Here is a 13,896-nt window from a genome sequence, read left to right as displayed (position 1 = left end):
GGATGTGGGGGGGGGGGCAGAAGTATAAAGATTGGAATTCTTTCCTGGGTCTCCCCATTGCAGTCCTCTGCCCAGGGTCTCCCTGCTAGGATCACAGGCTTGTACTATGGGACCAGGCCCGTTTCATTCAGTCCAGAATCTGAACTGTGGTTTTTCCACATGGCTGCAGCTTTACCATCTCTGGGCCTGAACCCTGTATTTTTTTCTTCTTATTTTTAAAATAAATTTTATTTATTTATTCCATAAATGAGAGAGACAGAGACACAGCACCCCAGACAGGGTCTTGACACTGCAATCTACCCCTAGCCTCCACCAGCCTGGATCATGGGCACAGGTGTGCTCGGTAGTGTATTCAGGGAGGACCCTAGCCCTGAACTGGCAACCTTCCCATGTGAAGGTCTACTTCACAGAGCATATGCTATGCCACTGTCTGGCTTCTGAACCCTGTATTATTTATTTATTTATTTATTTATTTCTCTCTCTCTTTCTCTTTTTTTCTCTCTTTCTTTCTTTTAGAGGTTTTTGCTGTAGGGTCCGTGTGCTCACCAGAAAGACAGAGACAGACAGCGACAGAAAGCGAGAAATCACCCCCCAGGGGGAATGGCCACACCACAATCCCTTCTCCTCCATTCTCCTCTCGAGATTTTGGGCACGCACGCACACACGCCCAGCATGAGTTTGAGCCACCAGGTCCAGGACTCGAACCATGGTCAACTACATGGGAGTCTAGCGACAAAGCCATTACACCAATTGCTGGTCCCTAAACCCTGTATTTCTAACAAGCTCCCAGGTAGAGCTGGCTTCATGGTGTGGACAGAAGTCTGATTGCTTTTTCCTATTTTTCTGAAGTCCTTTCCACAGGGCCTAGGGGAAGTCAGGCCTACAAACACTAACAGACTATTTTTTCCATTAACAGAATTCTTCCTACATCCTGTCCCTGGCATAGTATCTTTGAGATGTATATTTCAACCCATTACAGTATATTCTTTTGCTTGTCTCTTCCCAAACACAGAAGTTCCCGTTCCTTGAGATGTAGTTTAAGCTCTTTTACGAATCTCTTCCCAGGACACAGATCTCCCCTTCCAATCACCAACCTGAAAACTGTGGAACCCACCTATAACCTACACGCTCCCGCTTCCACATGCCCCACCTTTTTGGGCCAGACCAATGGAAATCTCTTCACTAATTTTGTCTGTCACTCTCAAAATCAAATAAAAGGAACCCCTGTACCTGATCACCCCAAGAACGGCATGTTCGCCTCCTCTCTGGGCCTAGGTCACTCATATTCTGCTTGGAAATAAACCATATTAATGATTAATTATTAATTTTTTTGAGTTTTTTTTTTTTTTCAGTCAACAATGGACTGTGATCTATCTACAGTCACCAGGGCCTGCACTTGATTTAATGCTCCACTGTCTTTTTTTAATAATTGAAAATTTGTATTTGTTGGAGAGCTTTTTGCTATAGGGCACATGCACTCAGCAGAGAGACAGAGAGAGACAGAGAGATAGAAAGCGTTAAATCACACCCCCCCTCGGGGGTGGCCATGTTGCAATCCATTCTCCATTCTCTTCTCGGGATCTTGGGCACACACATACATGAGACTGGCATGAATTTTAAGCTACTGGGTTCGGGACTTGACCCACAGTAGGAGTCTAGCTATGTAACCATTATGCCATCTGCTGGCCCCATAACTTAAAATTTTAGCTTGTGGGAACCAGCAGGTGGCCTGTTGGTTAAGGTCACTGGACTCCTACGTGGTGGACTGCAGTTGGAGTCCTAGACCTGGAGGCTTGTTTTCTCACTTTTCCCTTCTCTTTCTCTCTCACTCTGTCCCTCTCTGGTCAAAATAAAATAAATAAATAAAGTTAAATGAAGTAAATCTAAAAAAAAATTTTTTAACTTGTGTTTTGTAGATCAAATCTGATGGGACAATACAGCCAGCATGAAGAGATAGTGGATATGTAACTCTATGTATGCCTGCTGTCTCTTTCCGTCCCCTGTTACGTAGTGTCCCAGATGCCTCATGAGTATGAAGTAGTGCTGGTGTTCAGCAGGTCTCAAAGCAGTGTCATGGGGGTGTATCGTGGCTGTGACGTAGAGTAGGGCCGGGGACACTGACGGCTACAGAGGCGTGCTCACCACTGGCACCAGCACTTGCAGTGACATGAACACAGAAAGAGGCAGGGATGCTATAAGAACATGAGTCACTGGGGACCACAGGTGGCGTGATGGGTAAGGCACTGGATTGCCACACGGCTGACCACAGTTTGAGTCCTGGACCTGGACACTTGCTTTCCTACTTTCTCTCTATCTGTCTCTGGTCCAATTAAACAAATGATAATGATGGTAATAAATGGGATAAAATAATTAAAAAAAAAAATAAGAGTCATTGAGGACCCTGTCATATCTTCTGTGTGTTCCTGCCTACATTACCAACTGCTTTTGCTGAAAATGATGGCACTAGAAAAGGGAAAGTTCCTCTTCCACTCAGTCCTACCTTTTTCACCAGGAAGCAGAGGGTAGAGATCGCTAGCAGAATGGGTGCCTATTAAGAAGTCAAGTCAGCAGGTGGTGTGGTGGTTAAAGCTCTGGACTCCCACATGACTGACTATGATTTGAGTCCCAGACCCAGAGGCTTGAAATTCACAACAGGTCTGAAACCCCAAGAGGAGAATGGAGGAGAAGGAACTGAGCATGGACATGCCCCGGGCGGTGATTTCTCACTCCCCGCCCCCCTTTCCAACAAGCGCAAGCACTCTATGGCAAAATCTTTTTTTTTTTTGGAGAGGTTTTTGCTATAGGGCGCATGCGCTTGCCAGTCAGAGACAGACAGAGAGACAGACAGAAAGCGAGAAATCAGCCCCCAGAGCGGATGGCCATGCCGCGATCCCTTCTCCATTCTCCTCTTGGGATCTTGGGCACGCACGCACATGCGCCCAGCGTGAGTTTTAAGCCACTGGGTCCGGGACGCAAACCGTGGTCAACTACGTGGGAGTCCAGCGACATAGCCGTAACGCCAACTGCTGGTCCCATCTATGGCAAAATCTTAAAACAAAGAACAAAAGACAAAAGAAGTAAAATAAAACTAGTTGAGCTGCTTTGCTCACTGTCTCCACTGTTGCGGTAAGAACAAAATGCAAGCATGTGTACCAGTTACAAGACACACTTCTGTTATTTTGATGAATCTACATGGCAAATTAAATGTTTATGCGTTTGCCTTTAAAACTGTTATTGCTTGTTAAAAATACAAATGCTGGGACTGGCAGGAGGTGTGGTGGTTAAGGCGGCTGGACCCCTACATGGCTGACTACAGTTCAAATCCCAGACTTGACAGCTTGCTTTCTTACTTTCCTTCTCTCTCCGTCTCCTTCTGGTCAACTTCAAAAAAATAAATAAATAAATAAAATAAAATAATGACAATGGGAGCCAGCAGGTGGTGTGGTGGTTAAAAATGCTGGACTCCCACACAGCCAACTGAGGTTTGAGTCCCGGATCTGGTGGCTTGTTTTCTTGCTTTTCTGCTCTCTCTTGCCCTCACTCTCACTCTGTCCCTTTCTGATAAAATTAAAGTAAGTAAATAAAAAGTTAATTACTAATTCTTAAAAAAAGACAATGAATAAAGTTAAATAAAGTAATTCTTTAAAAAACACCAATGCTAAATCCATGTTAGTCATTTGCAATATTCCTTTGCTTAGCAAGACATTAAGTAACAAATATAAGAAAAGTTGTGATGTTGTGGAAGAAAAGAAAAATCTTAATACTTTAGCATGGCTAGTGGTACTTCTTGCTTTTAAAAAGTTTTCTTTCAAGGTCAGCCCCACAGCTTAGTGGATAAGGGAGCTGGATTCCACCTGCCTGAATCTTAGCATCAGCAGCTTGAAAAACATGCCAGGAACATATGCATGCATGGCCACAATCCCCCCAGGATGAAAAAATGGAGAAGTGATTGTGGCATGACCATTTCCCACATGGGAGAGTGTTTTCTCCCCCTCCTGTCTCTCCAGAGAATGTACTCACCTTCTGGCAGTAAAAAAATAAATAAATAAAATAAAATAAATTGTTTTGTTTTGTTTTAATTTTGAGAGATTTTTGCTATAGGACGTGTGTGCTTGCCAGAGAGACAGAAAGCAAGAAATCACCCCTCAGGGGGGATGGCCATGTCGGGATTTTGGGCACTCACACACAAGCACCCAGCATGAGGTTTTTTGGTTTTCTTTAAGATTTTTTTTTTTTTTTTTTTTTTTTGCTATAGGGCACGTGTGCTCGCCAGACAGAGAGAGATAGACAGAAAGTGAGAAATCACCCCCAAGGGGGAATGGCCACGCAGCAATCCCTTCTCCTCCATTCTCCTCCCGGGATCTTGGGCATGAACACACATGCGCCCGGCGTGAGTTTAAGCCACCGGGTCCAGGACTCGAACTGCGGTCAACTACGTGGGAGTCCAGCAACATAGCCATTATGCTAACTACTGGTCCCTTAAGATTTATTTTTAATTCAACTTTATTTATTTGTTTCTTTATTTTTTTAATTTGACCAGAGAGAGACAGAATGAGAGAGAGAGAGAGAGAGAAAGTGAGAAAGCAAGTCTCCAGGTCTGGGACTTGAACTGTGGTTGGCCGTGTGGGAATCTGGTGCCCTTAACCACCACACCACCTGCTGGTCTCCCAGCATGAGTTTTAAGCCACTGGGTCTGAGACTTGAACCACAGTCAACCATGTGAGAGTTCAGCGACATAGACATTACATCATCTCCTGGTCCCCCATGGTTGTTTCTTTAATAAGTGATAGAACACAGGAGGGACAGAGAGAGAAGAATTTTTTATAGGGTTTTGTGGCCCTCCGGTGTCAGCCAGGACCACAGGAGGATCTGCCCTGTTCTTTGCTTGTTTCATTTTTAGGTTGGGCGGTGACCCGAACCTGGACCTCCTACTCAGCCGTGGCCACTGTGCAGTGGTGCCCTCCTGCCTGCACCACCGTGTCTGGACCCTTTTCTGCATTTTGAACAAGGACCCACATTTTTATCTCACTCAGGGCCGCACAGACGATGTTGTCGGCTCTGCTCCCTGGTGAGAAGGTGCCGTCGGTCCACAGACCTCGCTTTGGGAATCCAGGCAGGCCCGGGTTAACTGCAGATTGTACCTCCTGCTAGTTGCTTCATGATCTTAGGCATTTCTTCAAGAAATATGTTATTACAGCTCATTAATAATAATGATTAAACTTGGTTTGTGCTCACATTCTTTCAGTGTCCTTATCTGTACTATGGAGATGGTACCACCCAGGCAGGAATTTAAAAGACATCGCCTGTCTCTGAACTCTTGACCGTTGAGCTGAAGAAAAGCTCCATCCTTCCTCTTTTGCTCTGTCTTACCTCTTGTCCTTCTGCTCATGTGTAAGCTCTTTGGGAACCAGAACATAGCATACCTCTATCCTGAACCTGTGTCCACACAGCAACCCTCTCCTACAGAGTCAATATTATTTTTTTTAAAGAACTATTTATTTATTTATTCATTTATTTAAATTTGACCAGAGAGAGTCACACACATGAGAGAGAGAGGGAAAGTGAGAAAGCAAGTCACCAGGTCCGGGACTTGAACTGTGGTCCGCTACGAGTGTCTAGCACCTTAACCTCTACACCACCTGCTGGTCCCCAGAATCAAAATGATAATGTAGGGGCTTTTTTTGTTTTGTTTTGTTTTGTTTTTCTTTTAGTTTTGCTATAAGGCATATGCACTTGTGGGAGAGAGACAGAGAGAGAGAATGAAAAATCCCCCGGGGGTCTGGCCACCACAATCCGCTCTTCTCCATTCTCCCCTCAAGATTCGGACCACACATGCACATGCACTGGCATGTTCTGTAGCCACCAGGACTCAAACCACATAGTCAGCCATGTGGGATCCAGTGCCTTAACCACCATGCCACCAGCTGGCCCCTAGATGCTTAATAGTGAATTAATATAGGGAACAGCAGGTGGCATGGTGGTTAAGGTGCTGCACACTCCCATATGGCTGACCATGGGTGAGTCCTGGACCTGGTGGCTTGCTTTCTCACTTTCCCTCTCTCTCTCTCTTTCTGGTCAAATTAAAATAATAAATAAATGAATAAAGAATTACAATAAAAAATAGTGAATTAATATACATTTTCTGCTTCCTCTAAGTAAAGAGAAACAGATAAAAAATAATTACAAGAACTGTTGTTGAGATACCAGTTACTCCCTCCAGATTCTTGTTCTGTTGAGCCGTTAATGTTCTACCTTCTTCCTGTGCAAGTCATACTTACCTTTGAGCATTGGCTACATGAATTCTTTGGGCTTCCAGGGGTTGGCTCCTAGCTCTGACTCCAATTTCCCATCTACATCTTGGCTCTGTATCTGTCTAGCAGTATCTACTAGGCCACTCCTATAAATGGTTGCAGCATTTCCAGACTTTCACGCTATTCAGGAGGGAGGAATGGCACCTGCATGCCAGGATTTCCAACAAAAGCCTTATACTTTATTCTGACTGGCTAAACCCTGAGCCAATCCTTACAGGTAAAGTCATGTTAGTTGTTGATTAGCTTACGTTTGAGATTATTGATTTGTTTATAAATTTGTTATAGGGCACATGCACTCGCTGAGAGAGACAGAGAGAGAGAAAGGGAAAGTGAGAAAGCAATTCACCGGATCTGGGATTCAAACTGCAACTGGCCGTGTGGGGGCCCAGCATCTTAACCACCATGCCTCCTACTGGCTCCCATGCTTACTTAATTGTAATTGCCAGAAGGCACATGCACTTGTGTGCATGCATGTGTATGTGTATGAGAGACAGCAACCTTCAGTGGAACATGGTCATGCCACAATCCCTTCTCCATTTCTCATCCTGTCGGAACTTTGGGCATGCATGCACACACACCCAGTATGTTTTCCCAGCCACCAGGACTGAGACTCAAATCTCAGTTGGCTATGTGGGGATCTAGCTCACTGTAACCACTAGACTACGAGGCTGGCCTGTGAGTTGATTTAAACCAATCGCCGGTAAGAGGAAAGCCCTTCTCTTGATCTATTTAGAACTTTTCCCTTTTTTTTGGAGAGGTTTTTGCTGTAGGGCCTGTGCGCTCGCCAGACAAACAGACAGAGGGAGACAGAGAGACAGAAAGCGAGAAATCACCCCCCAGGGAGATGGCCACGTCGCAATCCCTTCTCCTCCATTCTCCTCTCGGGATCTTGGGTACGCACGCACACGCGCCCGGCCTGAGTTTAAGCTGCCAGGTCCGGGACTCGAACCGCAGTCAACTACGTGGGAGTCCAGCGACATAGCCATTACGCTAACTGCTGATACCTATTTAGAACATTTTGCTGGGTATGGAGTTAATTAATCCCAACCTAACACAACACAATGGGCAGGTAGTTGACAGCCCAGGTACTCCCCTGACACTTCTATGACGTTCTGCTGGACTTATGGTCTCTGTTAATAAGCATTGCCTTCTGGGACTCTACAGCTAGTCAGGCCCTTGGAGATAATAGCTCAGCCCTCTCATTGTACATATAAGGAAAGGAGGCCCACGTTAGCTCCTGCACAACTGCAGCTAGTGGCAGAGCGGGGACTAGACCACTTGGCCTGAACTCATTTAACCCTTGATCATACACAGTAGTCTTGTGAGGTTTTTTAAAAGATAGCGTTCTTAGGGGCCTGTATGTGGTGTGGTAGTAAAGGTGCTGCACTTGCACATGGTCAAACGTGACTTGAAAATCATGCAAGGTGCATATGCATGCATGCCCCAAATCCCAGGACGAGAATGGAGGAAAAGGAATTCCAGCATGACCATCCCTCTGGCCAGTGATTCCTCACTTTCCCTCTCACTGCCTCGTTCTGTCTCTCCCTGGTGAGTGCACATGCCCAATGGCAACAACCTAAAAACTAAACTAAAAGTAAATATAAAAGATTTGGTTCTTATAAATATTCCTCCTTCTAGACAATTAGTTTCCAGGAAAGACAATATGTTCTATTTATTGCGACAGCTCTTAATTTAGGACAACAACGAAACCTAAGCTCAGGATTATAAATATACTAAGCAAGCTCAATAATGTTAGTGGAAAGAATGAAAGCTGTTTATTATCCAAGTGCTTTTTGATCATTATTTTCGATTAGCTATTATTGTAATGTGACCAGAAAGATGTTAAGCCTGTTCTTTGAGTAAAAATGATACCAGAAACTAACCTGAAAATCTCAGACTTATGCGTAATATTTATATGAGAAGATTTTCATAGCAATCATAACCTTTATTAAGTACACATGCAGGGCCAGCCAATTGCATGGTGGTTAAGGTGGCTGCGTCCCACATGCCTGAGTGTATGGTTTGAGTCCAGACCTGGAAGCTTGAAAAACACGTGCCTGTGTGCCCAAAATCCCAGGAGGAGGGAACAATGGAAGAGAAGGAACTGTGGAGGTGAACATCCCCATGGGGGGTAGGTGTTCTCATTTTCCCTCTCTCTCTTTCTCTTCCTCTTTGGTAAGCACAAGTATGTCCCACCTCCTGGCAAATTAGAGAAGAAGGAGAGAAAGAGGAAGGAGAAGAGAAGAAGAAATCATTTGTATTCAAAAGTCAAAGAAACTGGGAACCAGCGGTTAGCGTAATGGCTATGTCGCTGGACTCCCACGTGGTCGACCGCGGTTCGCGTCCCAGACCCGGTGGCTTAAAACTCACGCCGGGTGCGTGTGCGTGCGTGCCCAAGATCCCAAGAGGAGAATGGAGGAGAAGGGATTGTGGCGTGGCCATCCCCTCTGGGGGGTGATTTCTCACTTTCTGTCTCTATGTCTCTCTCTGTCTGCCTGGCGAGCGCACGTGCCCTATAGCAAAAAAAAAAAAAAAAAAAAAAAAAAACTCTCAAAAAAAAAAAAGTCAAAGAAACTTGTCATCTTTTAAAATGTATCGAACTTTTAACTGTTATACAGTTATTCAGTATTTTGTCTGTGAACTGAGACTGATTCTGAACCTGCTCCCAATTATTGTCTCTGTTTTTCCAAAATACTGGTAAAATGGGATTCCTCTTTAGCAGGTAAAAAAATCAGTAGTAACTCTGCAGCATAATAGGAGAATATGGTGTAATCACTGTGTAGTGAAAAAGCCACTGGAGCCATCTGATAAGGCCTTTTTTTTAGAATTATATATTTAGTTTTATTTATAATTATTATTATTTTCTGATTTGCTACAGGGCACACATGCTTACCAAAGACAGAAAGAAAGGAGAGTGAGAGGGGGAAAGTGAGTCCCAGGTCTGGGACTTGAACCATGGTCAGCCATGTGGGAGTCCAATGCCTTAACTAGCATGCCACCAGCTGGTGCTGCAGCTCTGTGCTTTATCCTTAGAGAACAACAGGACTGGGGACAGCAGGTGGTGTGATAATTAAGGGTGCTAGACTCCCACATGGCCGACCCTGGTTCAAGTCCTGGACCTGGCAACTTGTCTCACTTTCCCTCTCTCTTTCTTGCTCGTTACTCTCCGGACAAATTTAAAAATAAGTAAAAATAGTTAAATAATTTTTAAAATGTTAAATAAAATAATTCTTTAGAGAAGAGCAGGAGTTAGGGCAGTGTGGCCCCTCCTGGCTCCTCTCAGCTGTTCATCTGCCCTGGTTTCTGAATTATGGTCCTAGGAAAGTGCCTGTGAGCTCTGTGTTTTTAAATTGGTTAGAAGGTTGGTATGCTCGGGGCCAGCAGGTGGCATGGTGGTTAAGGCGCTGGACACTCTCACAAGGCCGATCACAGTTCGAGTCCCTGCTGTGGCTTGCTTTCTCACTTTCCCTCTTTCTCTCTCTTTCAGTGTCTCTCTATGGTCAAATTAAAATAAATGAATGGAGAAATAAAAGTAAATAATTCTTTTAAAAAAAGAGAGGAAAAAAAAAGGCTCACATGCTCATGTGCTTACCAGAGGGGAGAGAGAGGAAGTGAGAAAGTACCTCCCATGGGGTGTAGTCATGTTGCAATCTCTTCTCCTCCATCTCTCCCTCATTTTTTGATTATGTGCATGCACAATCACCCAGCAAGTTTTTCAAGCTGCTGGTCCGAGACTTCAACTGAGCAGTCATCCACATGGGATCCAGCCGCCCTAACCACCACCCCCCACTCCCTGTTAGGTCTTAACAAGTGGGGCAGGTTTAGAGAAGAAGCAAAGTCTAGAATCTGGGAAGATTAAGTCCTGCTTTTAATAATCTTAACAATACTGCACATCATTCCTTTAATTAATCTTTTGGTATGCCTTTCACTTTTTGGTTGGAAGCTGGCATGGCGCCCTGGGTAAGAGCATGAGCTGCAAAGGCCTTTGATGTGAGGTTTTGCATTTGTCTTGGTAGGCATTACCTCATGTTTACTGTTTGCTGAAGCTGTCGGTGCCAGGAAGTCAAACTTCCATCTGGAAAGCTTGTTTCGGTTTGCCTGTTGTCTTTGGGTTTCCTTAGAGAGTCCTTAAATATTCTCTAGAGGCTTATTAAATAGTTCTTTCAGTTGCAGTCTCCTGCTATCATACCGGAGTTCTATTGATGTGGTGAGGTGTGGGGATGAGAGGAAGTATTCTATAAGCCTATGAATAGAACTCAGTCTTTTAATGAGCCTGTGTCCTGGGCTGTGACCTTCACAAGTGTCTCACCCTTGCGCTTTTGTTTATCTTTAGAGAGAAATATATATATATACATATACATATACACACTTCTTTATTTTTTTTATTTTTTATTTTTGAACTGGGTCTCACCATATCACGATCCTCTTGCAACAGCCTCCTAGTTACCTTGGGCCACAGGCACATGCTAAACAGACATTTGACCTGTTTAGATTGGGATGGGAATCGAACCCAGGCCTCTCATGTGGTCTCAGCCTCTGAGCATTAGTGTCTGAGCAAAACTCATTACCACAGCTGAGCCAATGCCTCTGAGTTTTGTTTTGTTTTTTTTTCCCTCTTAGGCAAGATGGGAAGGCTAAAGTGGGCTGGAGTTGGTTATTCTCGCCCCACCCCCCAACCCCGGGGCTGGTAGGCTCTAGTTTCTCTTGAGGGAAGAGAATAGAATGTTCTGGTCATATTTAAAAATGGCAACTTTCTCCCCTCCTCTGCAAGAAGCATGGGGACTTTTTTCCTGACCTTCACTATTAGAATGTAGTAGAGCTCTTACAGGTAAAACTCAACAAAATGTGGGTTCTTGGGAACCAGCAGCTAGCGTAATGGCTATGTTGCTGGACTCCCACGTAGTCGACTACAGTTTGCGTCCCGGACCCAGTGGCTTAAAACTCACGCCGGGCGCATGTGCGTGTGTGCCCAAGATCCCGAGAGGAGAATGGAGGAGAAGGGATTGCCATGTGGCCATCCCCACTGGGGGTTGATTTCTTGCTTTCTGTCTCTATGTCTCTCTCTGTCTGGCTGGCGAGTGCACACGCCCTATAGCAAAAACCTCTCCAAAAAAAAAAAAAGAAAAAAAAATGTCTTCCCTAAGACTGCCCCCCTCCCTGCTTTTTCAAAAACTTACTTCATTTATTTAGTTATTTATTTGTCAGAGGATACATGCACTTGCCAAAGAAAGACAGAAAGGGAGAGAATCCACCTTCTGAGGGGGTGTGGTTACATCCCAAGCCCTTCTTCATTCCTCTACCCTCAAGATTTGGGCATGTATGCACACACACACTTGCTCATGTTTTATAAGGCACCAGGACTGGGATTTGAACCATTGTGGGCCTTGGGAGATCCAGTTTCCCTAACTACTAGATTATGGGGCCAGCCCTCCCTGAATTTTTAACTTTCAGATTTGTCCACACTAAGCTTCCAACTATGTGTGAGCGACTGTTTAGGTGTCCCAGCCATATTAGTGATTCGGCTGGAACTCTCTGCTACTGGATTTTCCAGAGCAGTCTCTGGAAAATCATGCCTCTAGGAATCTGTCTGTCTTTCCAGTTTGGAGGGCAGTAGTTTGCTCTATGACCTCAGTTCCCTGCTGGATATAAGAAGAGATGTTGGTTTTCAGTTTGTCTAGCTCTTTTGTAGTTGGTGGACCTGAGAGACAGCTTCCAAACTCCTTGTATGACCAACTAGAAACCAGAGGTTCCCCATCATTGAATCTAACTCTCCCAAATTAAATTCAGACGCTAGCTACTCACCCATTCGGTAGAAGGGCCAGGACTGGAGAGCTCAGGGGCTGTGCTCAGCATGCAGTGATCTTTTCATGGACCTGAGGCTCCTCAAAGGTGAGGTGGGAGCTTACCACACCTCAGAGACTGGCCTCGACTCTCTTAGCAAGTTACTGCTCGACACTACATCTTTGCTTACACCCACAATCACACTCAGACCTGGTCGTCAAACTCAGTGGGGCTAAACCTGCCCCACATGCAGAGACACCCACTCCTGCTGTTCCAACATGGTGTTTCCCTGTCCTTCCCAAACTCTCGCCCTTAGGGGGAGACAGGAAGATTCACAAAAGCAAAAACACCCCACTGGCTAAATAATGGTGGGAAGGACGAGAGCGCCTTGGCAAGTGTTCTCTGCCCACATGTGGCACAGAATGGTAAAACCCAGATGTCACTCATTGTACAAAGTTGTGCCTCAGCGGGTACCGCTGATGTGGAACACATGGGCAGTGGGGTCTTCCTCCTGCACAGCACCGACCCCTCCACTTCACACCTGTTATCAGAGGGACTCTGTACATGGAGGAGCCGACACTTTGGGGGTGAAGACTGGCCTAGAGCCCCCCAGACCTTAGCTTCTTGGTTCCCAAATTACGCTCTGCTGTTAGGTCCTATGTAAAGAACTCATATTCCTGGAGTCAGCCTTCACGGGAAACTTTAATTCAGAGAACTGCACCAGTCTCCAGATTTCGGGCAGAGTCCCATGACAGGGAAAGAAGTTCTTAGCCTTCGAGAACTTTCATCTTGAAATTCCACTAGCTGTGATGTTAGTCTATTATTTTCTTGAGGTCACCAGGCCAGGTGTGAGTTTCTTTAGGGAGGCTAACCGCCAATTTAGGAACTCGAGGCAGCCACGTTCCCAGCGCCCCTTTGAGCATCCAGCTGTCCCCTTTTCTGTTGGAAGGACTTGGGCTGGTGCTAATTATCATTTAGCGTAGGGAGCATGGCTAGTCTTCATGGCGGGCATGAATGGATACCACAGGAGACGGCAATTCCCCTCAGAGGGGATTCCTGTTCTATCTACTTACACTGCTCCAAGTCATTTTCATTTGTTGCAGGATATTTTGCCAAACTATTGCTGTTCCCTACTTCCTGCCAGAAAAGGAGGAAAATGCAATTTCACCCTCTTTTCTGGGACATTCCAGCTGCTGGTTTCAGAAATGGTATTTTAGTTTTCTGTTGCTGCATAACAAGTTATTCCAAATCTCAGTGACTTAAGACATACTCATTTCACGGTTTCTGTGAGTCAGGCATCAGACACTTAGTTCGCTCTGTTTCTCCTGTAAGGCTGAACTGAGGTTGGCTAGGGTTCCAGTCATTTCAAGGCACACCTTGGAGAGGACCCATCTGCTTCCAAATTCACTCACAGGGCTTTTGGCAAGCCTAGGTCCTCTCTGGCTGTTGTCCTAGATATTTGTTCTTTGCCACGTGGGATTCTCTGTGGGGAGCTCATGGCATAGCAGCTGGCTTCCCTCAGACTAGCCAGGGAGAAGGAGAGAGGGAAAGCAAACAAGATAGAAGTCACTGTTGCTTTATAAGCTCATTTTGGAAGTGACATTTTATCATTCTTGCTGTATTCTGTTAGAAGTGAGTCACTGAATCCACTTTATACTCAAAGGAGGGGCTGCACAAGGCCATGAATACCAGCAGGTGGGATCACTGGGAGACGGTCCATCTCAGATTGTTAATAATTTTTTGTATTTCCCAAAACAAAGTTGCAAGGCATCCATTATGAAAGTCTATCTAGGCTCTTGTGTGG

The 13,896-nt window shown here is 45.1% G+C and overlaps 1 pseudogene; it reads right to left on the bottom strand.

Annotated features, from left to right (window-relative positions):
* The window catches only part of LOC102489849 (myosin regulatory light chain RLC-A-like), a 32,876-nt pseudogene that overhangs the window by 15,153 nt on the left and 3,827 nt on the right, over positions 1-13,896 (bottom strand).

The sequence above is a fragment of the Tupaia chinensis genome, unplaced genomic scaffold (assembly GCF_000334495.1).
Source record: "Tupaia chinensis unplaced genomic scaffold, TupChi_1.0 Scaffold000147_1, whole genome shotgun sequence".
Lineage (NCBI taxonomy): Eukaryota > Metazoa > Chordata > Mammalia > Scandentia > Tupaiidae > Tupaia > Tupaia belangeri.
Note: the sequence above shows the minus strand (reverse complement) of the source record. Positions and strands in the feature narration are given on the sequence as shown.